This window comes from Equus przewalskii, chromosome 15, assembly GCF_037783145.1.
Source record: "Equus przewalskii isolate Varuska chromosome 15, EquPr2, whole genome shotgun sequence".
Classification (NCBI taxonomy): domain Eukaryota; kingdom Metazoa; phylum Chordata; class Mammalia; order Perissodactyla; family Equidae; genus Equus; species Equus przewalskii.
Genome location: NC_091845.1, coordinates 45,518,654 through 45,532,291, shown reverse-complemented (window position 1 = coordinate 45,532,291; position 13,638 = coordinate 45,518,654). Strand labels below are relative to the sequence as shown.

Sequence of the window (13,638 nt, the reverse complement as noted above, 5' to 3'; positions counted from 1 at the left end):
GCCCTGTGAGAGAAACAGGAGTCTATTCATATTAGGTCAACTGCTTTCTTTTGCTAAACGTGATAAATTTGGTAACACCCAGAGGAAAACATTCTCCTTGCTGATGCTAAGCAGTGCAAGATTGTTACTTTTGTTTTCTTCTCATGGTCCTTGCAGTGCAGAAACAGCTGATTCTGCCTCTCCTCACTTCATTTCCCAGTGTGACATAATCACAGAGTGTCTAAAGAAGTTTCCTTAGAGGCTCTTTGCTTTACTTTGGTGGTTTCCAACACAGTCTGTGCTAAGCACAAACATTGGCCAATATGCATACTAGTAATAGCAGGATAAGTGTCTCAGTTTGGGTTCTCCCAAAAGAATCTGCAGAGATATACAAGCCATTTATTTGGTGATCCCAGGAAACACGGGCAGGGGAACAGAGAAGTGAGACAGGGAAAGAGAGAGAGCCAAGGAAGGCATTTTATCAAGCAAAAATAACTGGAACTTAATCACGTGGCGGAAGTCTGGAAGTCCACTCTAACTAATCTACCCCCTGATACCCACCCCTGGACCTCCAACCCTGCATGAAGAATTCTTGCTCAGGGGAAAATGAAACAAAACATACGCACATAACACTAGGACGCAGGCAGCTGGGAGAATATCGGCCATGCTTAAAAATATCGTGTACCAGAAACTCAGAAAGGCATAGGAAGTGGAAAATATTTAGAGAGGAGCAACTAAAGAATTAAAACAGCGGAGGTAGTATTCTATCAGGATAAACTGAGATTAAGACGCTTTAGCTTAGAAAGAGGATTAGAGGAGCTCAAAGTCCGTGAAAGCCTGAGGTTTAGCTGAGGTCAACAGTCATCCAATGAAATGTGGATCCTAGAACTTGGAGATAAGAAGTAGTTTTATGACAAAATAAACTAAGATGAACAAACATACCATAATCAGAAAGTAGTATAGGACACTCATAACCCCAAGAATAAAATTGTAGCTATTGAAAATCAGGCAGGGTTTTGGTAGATGGTCACTTTATAATGGGTTGTGGAAGGGAAGTTAAGGATGCTCAGCACATATTCTCAAGACCTTTTAACTTTGATATAAAACCCAAAAATTTACTACATTCTGCACCCTCAACAAAACAGTACAATGTTAATCAGTGAGTGCAGTCTGGGTCAGATGGATCTTTGGTTAGGTTCTGAAGGATTGATCATTCAACAAATATTTATTGAGCTACTACTCTGTTCTAGACCTTGTGCTGAGAATATATCTGGAAATAAGACAACCTCGTTAATCAAGAGAGAAGAGGACTGGCCTGGTGGCGTAGTGGTTAAGTTCGTGTGCTCTGCTTCGGTGGCCCTGGTTTCACTGGTTTGGATCCCAGGCATGGACCTACATGCTGCTGGTCAAGCCATGCTGTGGCAGCATCCCTCATAAAAAATAGAGGAAGATTGCCACAAATGTTAGCTCAGTGACAGTCTTCCACAAGCAACAACAGAAAGATTGGTAACAGATGTTAGCTCAGGGATAATCTTCCTCACCAAAAAAGAAAGAGAGAAGAGACAGAAAATAAACAATAATAAATAAATTGTATAATATATTCAACTGTGCTAAATAAAAAAAAATAGAGCAGGGCAAGGGGAACTGAGATGGCTGGGGAAAAGAAGTGGCGAGATTAACTGAGGTGGTTCAGGTGGCCTCATTGAGAAGGTGAGGGAGGGGAATTCCAGGCAAAAGGGACAGCCCAAAAGTGCTCAAGTGAGAGTGCCCCTGGTGTGTTCAAGGACCAGCAAGGAGACCACTGTGCCTGTGCAGTGAAGTGAGTGAGTTGGAGAGAAGAGAAAAATGAGGTTGGGGGCAGACCATGTAGGTATTATGGGCCATTGGAAAGACTTTTGCTTATATTCTGGGAGAACTGGGAAGCCACCAGAGAGTTTTAAGAGAGGAGGGCCGTGATGTGACTCACATTTTACAGGAACGTTGGCTCCCATGTTGACAATGGACTGCGGGGAACAGGGAACAGGGCAGCAAGAGATCAAGTAAGGATTTAGGAGGCTCTTGCAGGAATCCAGGAGAGATGATGGCGGTTTGGAGTAGGATGGAAGCAGTGAAGGTGGTGAGAAGTAGACTGTGGATTATATTTTGGAGGTAGAACCAATAGACTTTCTGATAGATTGGATGTGGGGTGGAAAAAAAGAGAGAAGTTAAAAATGATTACAAGGTTTTTGCCCTGAGCAACTGAAATCTAGAAGACTACAGGAGTAGAACTTGAGGAAAGACCAGAAGAAGTTCAGTTAAGGGATAATAAGGTTGAGATGCCTGTTAGACATCCCAAATGGCAATTTCAAGTAGGAAGTCTGTTTACATGAGTCAGGAGTTCAGGAGGGAAAGCCAGGGCTGGAAGGATAACTTCGGAAGTTATCTGTGCATAGATTGTGTTTAAAGCCTTGAGATTAACACCACATGCTACAAAGAAGTTATTGGTATCAATCTATTTTTTCCTTACTTCTAAGGAATCCATGAACAACAGGTCAGCATTATAAACATAAGGCTACATATCTTAATCCTAGGATTCCTTTCCCACTCCAATCCTCACCTCTCTATTCTTCCCATCTTCCAAGACTGAGATTGAGTTTCCTTTACTTTGCAGAGGGACAAAATTGAAGTGTTTAATCAGTCATATGGGGCTAGAAGCCTGGATTGAATTGTGACCTTGTCACTAGTGTGTGAATTTGGCTAAGTTACTTAACTTCTCTGAGGCTCAGTTTCCTTGTCTATAAACTGCAGATAACAATAGCTATCCCACAGAGTTGCTGTGAGGATTCCATGAGCTCGTACTATTAAAGCACTTAGTGCAGTGCTTGGTGCATACACGTGCTCAAGAAAGGTTAGATTAAAACCCTGGGATGAGACATTCAATGATCATGTGAATGTGGATATAATGTGACTGGACCTTTGCTCTCCTGGAACGGTGGCAGGTTCACGTTCTTTTCCTGGAAAGGTGTATGTGCGGGAGGTGGTTATAGGTGAGCGTCCCATGATCATTTAGAATGCTCTCAGTTCAGTTTAAGCTGATGCTTTATTTGTAATAACTGGTCTATTTCCTACAAAGTTCCTAAATGAATAGAAAATACATTTTTCTTTTTTCCCCCCACATAGTAACTGTAAGATTGTCTGAAAAGTATTAATTTTAATTAAGCTTCAGTTATGCACCCCTACACACTACCAGTTGAATTTTGGAGGACCATTTATGTTACAGCGGGGTTTTAGCATAGTATTGAAGTGTTACTGTCAGTCATGGAGGTGGAGGCGGACACTGTGGAGCTAAGCCTCCCTGGCTGGCCCTGAAGTGGTCTGGTCTTTCTCACACCCGTTCTTGGTTGTCTACTTGAATCCATCCTCCCCACAGCAGCTGGAGGGGGTTTTAAAAAATGTGCATTTGACCACATCACTCCCTTACCTAAAACTCTTTTCTTCTTACTGAAACCATCACAGGCCCGTAGTCTGGCTCTTCACCATGGCTCCAGCCATCAAGGCTCTTTGCTGCCTGTGGGTCTTTGTCTGATGCTGCCCCCTCCTCTTTGCATCGTTGGCTCCTATTCCTTCTCTGGGTCTCAACTTAAGTGTCTCCTCCTTAGACAGGTCCTCCCGGACCAAGTAATGTACCGCAGATACTCCTATTACCTACTTCTAGTGCCTGGATCCTTCCCTTCATAGCACTTGTCACAAGCTAGTTGAATATGTGTGTGTGTCATATTATCTGGCTCTTCTCCTAGACTGAAAGGTCCAATAGGGCCAGGGCTGTACCTCTTGTTCACTACACTATCCCCCTAGCCTATCCAATACCTGGCACAAACAGGCACTCACACACAACCTGTTGAAAAATGACATGCATCTACTTTTAATTATTTCTTCTATTGTTGATCTGAACTAGTATGTCACTCACTCTGTATCTACTGATTGAGCATCTACTCTAGGTCAGGTACTATTCTTGGTGCTGGGAATGCCGCAACGACTGAAGCAGGCCAAAAAACTCTCTGCTCACAGGCTGCTTTTTTGCTGGTGAGTCAGACATCATTTTATGTATGTATGTTTTGTGTCATACCCTCTCAGTTCACTTGTTTGCTCAGCATCCACTTGACCAGTGGGAGATAGGAGCTGGTTGATAAATGCTCCTTCCTTCTCTCTTGCATCCTGCACAGTTCCTCAGAAGGTTCCAGTGGGGCTGAGCCCAGTTGCTGACAGAAGTGACCACCTAGATTACACACTCTTGGATGGGCTTTCTCCCCCTCCCTGTTTCTTTCTTTCTGATCCTGATTCCCTTTTCCACCCCTATTCCATGGGATCACTTCCCCAAAGAAACTACCTGCCCTCAAGTCCTTCTACAACACTGCTTTTGAGGAGAACAAAGCTAACAAAGCTGGTATTTTAATTCTTTCATCAGATCACTTTCTACATTTCCATCTTGGGTCCCTGGCTGTATTTTGGCTTCCTAAAGGGCAGCATCAGATACTCTTTTTTGTATTTTCCTGCAGTTACTAATTCTGAGCCTGGCAAATATTAATAAACATGCTGATTTTGATTTGACTTGACAAAAGGAAAGAATACAGTGGCTATCTATGGCCCAAGGGAGGCCAGAGTTGCTTCTGGCGCAGAGACCTTGGTCTGATACTAAATAAGGCTGGGACCTGCCAGGGCAATTCCTGTTTTCTCTTCTGTGCACCCATCCTGCTTCCCTCCCAGGTCCCTGCACCCTTGACTCCCAGCAGCAGCAGGTCCCCAGCAGCTCCAAGTAGCTCAGGGCCCATAGCTGGGACCTCACTCCAGGGGCTCCACCTGCTACCTGCTCCCTCCAAACTGAGAGTATAGAGGGAAACCAGCCCCTCCTCCTCAGGGCTGGTATCCACTTGTCTGTCATCTGGTGCTGGAAACCAGATGTCAGGACCCTGCTCCCACAGCCCACCATCAGAGACTCAAAATGAATGAATGACTTCAAAATTCTGTACGAAACTTGATGAATCTCATGGATATAGAAAGTGATGGGGAGCTGGTAAAGGTGCAAAGAGCATTGGACATATGCGGCAGACAAGAGTTGTAGTTTCGGGTCTACCACTAATTTGATGCTCCTCTGGTCATGTACCACTTTTCTGCCCACAGTTTCCTGAAAATGAGAAGGTTGGACTAGATGATCTCAAAGATCCCCCGGTTCTAGGATTCTTAAATTACAGAACTGGAAGGAACCTGATCTGTCAGTTATACTTCAAATCGTCTTTTTTTCTTAAAAAACCCGCACTGTTGGTAACAGCCCCATGTCTACTCTAAACCCACTAGGAGACAGCTCCAGCACATCTGCTCTTGCATACTCCCAGGCAGCCAGGCTCATGTACGTACAAACCTGGCATATACTTGATCACTGTTTTTGTAACTGAAATTTTAACTGAGATCATTGTAGATTCACATTCAGTCGTAAGAAATAATACACATTGCCCAGTTTCCCCTGATGACAATATTTTGCAAAACTTTAATATGATATCACAACCAGGATATTGACATCAATACAATCTACTGATCTTACTCAGATTTCCCCAGCTTGATTTGTGTAAGTTTTATATAAATTTGATCACCTGTTCTAAAACCACAATCTCTAAAACCACAAGGATCCTTTGTTTTGCCCTTTTGTAACCACACCTTGCCTTCTTCCCATCACACCTCATGCCCTACTTGATGGTTTTTTAAAAATCTTTTTTCTGGAAATAATTTTAAACTTACAGAAACATTACAGTACACCCTGTACCCAGATTGCTAAACTTTTGCCCCATTTACTTTGTCATTTTTTTCCTATCAACATGTCTTTTTCTTTTTCTGACTCATTTGAAGGTAAGTTGTATACGCCATGCCCCTCTACCCCTTCATGGTACTCCAGTGTGTATTTCTAAGAATAGGGATATTCTTCAATGTGACCATAGCACAGATTATCAGCATCAGCAAATTTAACATTGATTCACAACTTTAATCTAATCTCAGGATTCCAATTTCATCCATTAGAATGTCCTTTATAGCATTTCCCCCTCTCCAGTACAGGATCCAGTCTAGGACCAGGAATCACATCTAGTTGTCATGACTTTTAACACCCTTTAATCCGGAACATTTCCCAACTCTTCTGTCTTTTATGACACTGACATGTTAGAAGAATACAGCCCCTTTAGCAGATGTTCTTCATTTTGGGTTTGTCTGAGGTTTCACCATCATTAGATTCAGGTTACGCATTCTCCCCAGGAATACTGCATAGGTGATGTATTCTGAGGACATGATATCCATCTGCTCTCATTGGTGATGTTAATTTTGATCACTTGGCCAAGGTGCTGTCTGCCTGCCCCTTTGTATAGTGAACCTTTTCCTCTTGCTACTACTAAGCCTAAACTATCTATGAGGAGACACGCTAACCCAGGCAAATATCTGCTCCCCAGTAAAAATCCCCCCTGGCGTTAGCATCTGTTGATGACTCTTGCCTGAACCAGTCTTTACTATAGACACTTGGTGTCTTCAAGTCCTCTTCCAACACTCCAAACCAGGTTGTCTACAGTTTAGTTTCCTCGCATCCTTGGTTCTGGTCTGTCTTCTTCGTGTCCTCCCAATGTCCTCTATGACCTTTGGGCAGAGACTAGGCCAAAGCTGTGGACTCAGCAGCCTCAACTGGAAGTGAGCTAACGCGGGTTGCTCCCCATTAAACAGTCCATCAGTGATTTGCATAATAGAGTGGCCTGTGAGCACTTACTTCCTGGATCGTTTCCTGATTCCCCCGCACCCCCGCCTCCTCCCTCACCCTTGGTGGCATTTTGTTCAGACTGCCCCTCCACATCTCCCCCACTTCCGGACTCTGTCCTCCCCTACTTGAAGACTAAGGGTTGCTTTCCTCGGGGACGGCCCCGTCTGCAAGAACAAAACGCCTGGACTTGCACTGCGTTCATGGCAAATAGTACCCCTGCGAGTCCCATCTTCCCTTTAGACTGATTCTGGACGGACACCGAGAAGTTAAGCGCTCGGGGCGGGTGTGATAGCTTTTCCCGACCCAGGTATTTCGCCAGGTCTTCTCTGTGCCCAGCAGGCGCGGACAAAAGCGCAAGGGCGGGCCAAGGGCCGCGGCTGGAGAAGCTCCGGGCGCTGACACTCGCCCGCCCGTTGGGCATCCTGGAGGGCAGCCCGCAGGTGGCGGCTTGGGGTGGCGGGCGGGGCCGGGGAAGGGGAGGGCTTGGCGCGCGTCGGGCGGTGACGGCAGCGCGAAGGGGAGGTGCGAACCGCCTGCCCGCCGGGGAGCCATGGCGAGAGGCCGCGCCGCGGCGCCCGCATCACTGCCCGCGTCCCCAGCAGCGCCCCCGCCTGTCGCCCCGCGGCCCACCCGGCCGCCGCCCCCGCGCACCCCGAGCCCGTGACGCCCGCGCGAGGCGAGTGAGACGCCTCTCGGAGAGGGGCTGCGCACGGGAGGGAGCCCGAGCGCCCCGAGCACCCCGACCACCCCCGCGTCCGGGACCCCCGGACCACCAAGTTGGCGGGCGGGCAGCAGAAGGAGGAGGCGCCGAAGCCGAGCCCCGCCGCGTGCGCCCCGGTGCCGCCCGACCGGCTGCTGCGGAGGGAATTGGAGCTGCCGGGCGGCCGGGGCCGGGCCGAGGACAACGAGGAGGAGGCGGCCAGGAGAACCGAGCGCCGGGGCAGCTCCGCGCCGGAGGCCCCGGAGACCGCGGCTGCCACGGGCCCGCGCTCCGTGCGCCTCTCGCGGGTAAGCTCGGGGTCCGCTTACCCGTGCCTCCCGCGCATCGGGCCCGAGGGCTGGAAGGGGAAGGACACTGGTGTTGCGGGAGTGTGGGCGCGTGATGTGTGGCGGCGGGGGAGGCCAGGCTCCGGGACCCTGTCGGGGCACTCCCCCTCCTGCATTGGCCGCACCTGCGGGAGGCCCTTGGGCGCCCAGAAGGGTGCCCATAGGACATCGTGTCAGTCACGCCGCGTGGCCTGGATTCTGGGCTCCGGCACTCCGAGGTGACAGTGAGACGACCTTCAAAGAGCCCTGAGCTGAACCAGGCCAAAAGCGCGAGCAGCACCCCGATTCCCCCTCACCTGCAAAACTAATGTAAATTACATCTGTGGGATTTGTCTGGGACCGGACAGATGGCTTTAGGACCCCCTCCTTTCCATCCTGAGAGTTAGCAAGTTCACTCTGTCACTTTTTTGATATCAGTTTTTAAGTTCTTTTCGAATCTCCAAGGTCAGCATCTTGCAGGTAAAAATAAACATCATGTTTCTTCTTTTCTAAAGTTGTGTTTAGGGAAGCACAAGTCAAAAACCCAGCTGCTCCTGTGGCTGGTGCTGGACGCCCACCACCCGTTACGCCTCCGTGTTGTAGAACCCTTCCCTGAACTTACTCAGAAATTGAAATCAGCGTCCACTTCAAGCGTCTCCTAAGTGTGAGTGTTAGGCCTCTGATTTTTTAAAAAAGTTTTTTTCCAATAGGCTTCTTCGGAACTTAATTGCTTCAAACAAGTGTGTAAATGGTGTCAATGTTGTCTGTGAGTGTGTAGGCAGGACGGGTACCCTTTTGTGGAGTGTCTTTGGGTTATCTGTGGCAGGTGACAGACACCACCGCAAAACAAGCTAGGACAGGGTCCTTTCCGGTTTCCATCTGCAAGAGCAGCAGAGAGGGAGGTGGCCAGACTGAGTAATGTCCAGCCCTGGAGCAGTCTGCACTGAGGAGGGTGTCCCAAGTTCCACTGGAGGATGACAGGCAGGGAGCTTGGCTGGCAGGTTCAGAGTTGGACTTGGAGTGACAGATGGTGCCTTCCCCTCTCTCTTGGTTTGGAAAGGTCACGCTTCTGTGCCTTTTCATCTCTGACCCCAGCTTTATCACAGAGGTACTCAGACAAGTGTGGACTGAGCCACCTGAAGAGCTGAGCCGGGTTCAGGGATGCTGAGCTGGGTTAGAAAGCCCATGACTGTGGGCAGCAGGTTTGGCAAGAGTTGGTTTTCAGCTTGGCCCCAGTGTGAGCTGTTTCCTGTTTGATGCCCCAGGGACCTGTGGGATTTGGTTTCCCATCCCCAGCTCTCCCTGGTGCGTGCCTCCGCCCTGGCTGTGTTGCCTATGCTCCTCTCTGCTGAGTTAAACAAAAAAAAATGGACACTGGCCTTGCAGTGGGAAACCTGGGTTCAGATTACACTCCTCTTTCTCTTTGCTGGCTGTGTGACCCTGGCTCTTTATTTAACCTCTCTGACATTTAACCTCTCTGACCTGGCTTTTCCCTCTCTGGGATTGTCCCTTCATTACCCCACCCCCCACCCCCACCCCGCTCTCCCCCAACAAACCTCATTGGACTGTTGTAAAGATTGAAGAGTGTTTTAAATGAAAGTATCTGTCTGTAAAAGTTTGTGTGAATGACCTGGAAGGGTTTGCAGGTCTCCTTCCAACCTGACTAGGTTTGTGACTTGGTAACCTTTTTGAGCCCCACAAGGATAATAAAGCAGATATTAAAATAGTAATGATTATCTTATAGGTTTATTGTGAGGGGTCAGATCAGATCACATAAAAGGGCTCTGAAAATAAAAGGGCATTATTCGCGTTGAACTGAGTTCTTAAACTTTCAGTTTCCAAACTGACAGCATCTTACTGTTTGCCATCTGTGGTGGACTTTCTTCCTGTCACTGCGTTCTGAGCCCCTCCCTTGGACCTTACACATAGTAGGATTCTGTACGTGTTAGATGAGTCTTGAATTAACCATCTGGGCTCCCCATCTTGGCTGTGTGCTCCAAGGTGGAGAGCTGACCTTGGGCTTTCTCTGCACCATCAGCTGTTGGTGTTTTCATAGACGTGATTGTTCTGGTGCACCATACAGCTCATAAGACAGCCGAGGGGCACAAGCAGGCAGGTGGCCACTTTTCCTACAAGGGCAGTTCTTTTTCCCCTGTAGGGCTCAAGTGAGAAAGGCATCGGAAGGTGAAGAGTTCGTTTAAAGTGACTGATGGTTGCAGACGTTAAGTCAAGCCTTTCACCTGTGCTGCAGTTGAACACTATATGATTGGGAAGTTTGATCAACTTGGGGATAAGATTACAACCACCACCCTCTTCAAATATGTGATGCTTGGGTGACCCTTGGTTTTGAAAATGGGTCCTGAGCTACTTAACTTATCTGCATTCGGTGTGCACCATGTTTTTTGTGGGGAGAGGGGACAAAGGGGTGCTCCTTTTGGGAGATTAAGATGTTTGGGGGAGAACTGTCTCCACCAACCCCGGGCCTCTTGTGGGTTCTTAGATTTTATTTTATGGTCTTGGGTGAGTGTTGTATGGAGATACACTGTTAAATGGGTCTTCTGGTTCCTCTCCCCTTTTTGCCATCTTCTGAACAAATGTTCCCTATTCTGACTTGCTTTCTTATCAGGTGTGTCCAAATGGTGGCCACCTGCAGTGTTGAAAAGTTCAAAGTTTTGGCAAAGAGACAGTAAATAATGGCATATGTGTGAATCCAGATGCCTCTAAGCTACATGTAATACCAAATGACGTGCAGCTGCTTAAAGAAAGGCTTTGACACGTGTTTTATGAAAGGCTGTGTGGTGTTATCATTCACTGAGAAGCTCATTTAATTATGTCTTTGTTAAGAGTGCACCTGAGGTGGAAGAGGGTGGAACAAGGGTGGAAGGGGAGCTCTTAAAATCCTTGTTTGGGCTTCTGGTCCAGCATTCTAGAAAGGACTGCTCCCAGCCTCACCTGGTTAGTGGTGAGAGCTTTTCTGGGCAGCGCTGTCAGTCTTCCTGACGAAGACTAATGGCAGTGACTTCTCAGGTGGCTGCTTACAGCCTTGGGAAAGTCTTTTGGCCTCCAGGTCTCCAGTTGTGAAGTGGGTTATACTGATGCTTCTTAAACTTGCTCCCGCAAACTTCAGGGCAAAGGAACCCTGGAAGGGGGGATTGGGGAGCTCAGCCTGAGGCTTCCAGCACGAGCCTGGACTTTCAGTGTTAGTTCAGTGATTCTTTTGATGAAGACCACAATGCAGGATTCATCTTGTTTGTTTTAATATAAAAATGCTTTCCGTTGCTGTCTGGAGTCTGAAAGCACTGGATGAAGATGCGCCTTATTTCTCTGGGGGCTCCTAGAGCGTAAGTATGTGTATCTCGGTTCGAGAATCTTGGAGCTGGATTCTTTCTAGGGTCTCTTCTAGTTCCACACTTTATGATGTGCCAGGACATTTAAAAGCAGAAGGTAATCTCCTTCCCAGAGGAAGTGGATTTTGTACTAACATCTGAAAAGCATACTCTCCACTTTGGGGGGGCAATAGGTACATTAGCAAATTAAAGAACCACCAGAATATAAATTATCTGGATTTAAATGTTAAGGACAACCATGCTCTGGGAATTCAGGGGACTTTGAAATCTTTTTGTTTGTTTGTTTGTTTGTTTAAGAATTAGTTGAAAATAACTCTGAATGTGTGGAGTGGTTTGATTTTTTCTGAAAAGTATCCCTTTAGCGCATGCTATTCAGAGCACTTCACTCTTTATTGGGCGCCTTTTTTTTTTTCCATATTTTTTTTTATTGAGTTAATGATAGGTTACAATCTTGTGAAATTTCAGTTGTACATTAATGTTTGTCAGTCGTGTTGTAGGTGCACCACTTCACCCTTTGTGCCCACCCCCCACCCCACCTTTCCCCTGGTAGCCACTAAACTGTTCTTAGTCCATAATTTTAAATTCCTCATATGAGTGGAGTCATACACAGATTATCCTTCTCTCGCTGGCTTATTTCACTTAACATAATTCCCTCAAGGTCCATCCATGTTATTGCAAATGGAATGATTTTGTTCTGTTTTACAGCTGAGTAGTATTCCATTGTATATATGTACCACATCTTCTTTATCCAATCGACTGTTGATGGACACTTAGGTTGCTTCCATGTCTTGGCTATTGTAAATAATGCTGCAGTGAACATTGGGGTGCATAGGACTTTTGGGATTGCTGACTTCAAGCTCTTTGGATAAATACCCAGTAGTGGGATGGCTGGATCGTATGGTAGTTCTATTTTTAATTTTTTGTATTGGGCTCCTTCTTAATGACTAGACTTAGTTACTAGATAGTGTGATTATGTTGACTAAGAAATGCCTCTGTCTCTTGACTTGTATTCACACAGATCAGCTATTAGTAAATGCTACATGTGGTTACATAGGTGCAGGTGTATTTACGTCACTTAAAATGACTATTAATTAGAATAGGGATATGGGGTTTGTTTTTTCTTTCTTCTCTCTCCAGGTTTGGAGAGAAAAAGCATGTGTGCATGTGAAGAACTGTAGGACTTTAGAAGTTCTCCATCTGTTCCTGTGGTTCTTTGGGTAAAAGTCAAAGAATCCTTCCAGGCAGCTCTTTAAGATCCCTGCATACACCGTGGACCTGGAGTTTTTTTGATGGTAGCATTCTGTGAGTTCTCAGTTTTTAAGTTTTGCAAAAAGTGGAGGAGGCGTGATCTAGGGTAGGCTTGCTTCTTTTCGTTATGGGCTTTATCAGATAATTTTCAGTTTGGGATGTGGTCAAAGATAAAATGTCTCCCTAGAATGTTGGAAATGATTTGGCTTCACTTATATGATTGAATTGTGAATTTGAACCGGGAGGAGCAGGTGAGCGATCAGTGTAGAAGCCATCCTGGAATTGATTTTGTCTAAGGACCATTGGGAAACTTTTTCTTGGAAAGCGAGGAGGAAAAATTTCTTTGACCTCCAGGAGCATCGATTGTGCTCAGTGTGATGAGAAAGGCAGGGAGTGAGTGACTGCAGATGGCTCAGCTGTTTATGCCAGAGGGACTGAGAGTCCAGATTCATGGAGGAACCAAGTGGCTGTGGTCTGAGTGCAGAATGGCCTTGGGAAGAGGGCGATGCTCATGAGAGGGAGATCCTGACTGTTGCTGTTTCTGCCTGACTTTTGGTCCTGCTGTCATGAATCAAGCTGGTTGCTGGAGTATAAGGCCTCACTACTCAACGTGTGGTGGGTGGGCCTGAAGCATCAATATTGCCTGGGAGTTGTTAAACCCGAAGGATCACAGACCGTGCCCAGACCTGCTAAATCTGAATCTGCATTTTAAACACATCCCCAGGTGGCATTAATGCTCAGACACTCCTTCATGGTTACACAGAATGTTCCTCTCTAATACGCAAGGCCAGACTTTGCATATGTTGGGAAGAGCAAGTGGCCAGTGTGTGCTTGTTCCCTGCCTTGCGTGGGAGAGTTGGGGCTCAAAGTTGAATTCAACCTCTTGCCCTCCACCGAAAGGAAGGGGGCTAGGGTTTTTGGAAAAGATTGCTGAACCCATTCCTTTCTGAATGCCCACCTCTTCCCTTCCTTCAGTTATGTACAATGAACTGTAAAATGGGAGGACCCAGGGAAGGAAGGGAGAAACTGTCATTCTAAATCAGTAGTGAGGGAAAAGCAGTCCAAAATCCAGCCACTTGTTTACCCTCCTTACCCTGGCACACCTAAAACATTGGGTGATGTTTTGAGTTCTTAAAAATGTGCCAGAGCAGTGGATAGACAGTTTTCCGCAAATTCTAGCTGAGTAGTTGAAGCACCCACCCACCCACCTACTCTTTGTTGAGCAAATCCATGTATGTGGGAGGTCACAAGACAGAGCGTCAGGATGGTGAG

At 46.8% G+C, this 13,638-nt stretch overlaps 1 protein-coding gene across 5 annotated transcripts in view; it reads left to right on the top strand.

Moving 5' to 3' along the window:
• The first annotated feature begins 7,261 nt into the window (after positions 1-7,261).
• Positions 7,262-13,638, top strand: part of TRAK1 (trafficking kinesin protein 1) — a 177,141-nt gene continuing 170,764 nt past the window's right edge. For 2 of the 5 annotated variants that reach the window (XM_070575787.1, XM_070575777.1), the window contains exon 1: positions 7,272-7,753. The gene's annotated coding sequence lies outside the window, so the exon portion shown is untranslated. Of the gene's footprint in view, positions 7,754-13,638 lie in introns of all 5 variants that reach the window. The other 3 variants (XM_070575790.1, XM_070575779.1, XM_070575789.1) reach the window with 3 other exon arrangements.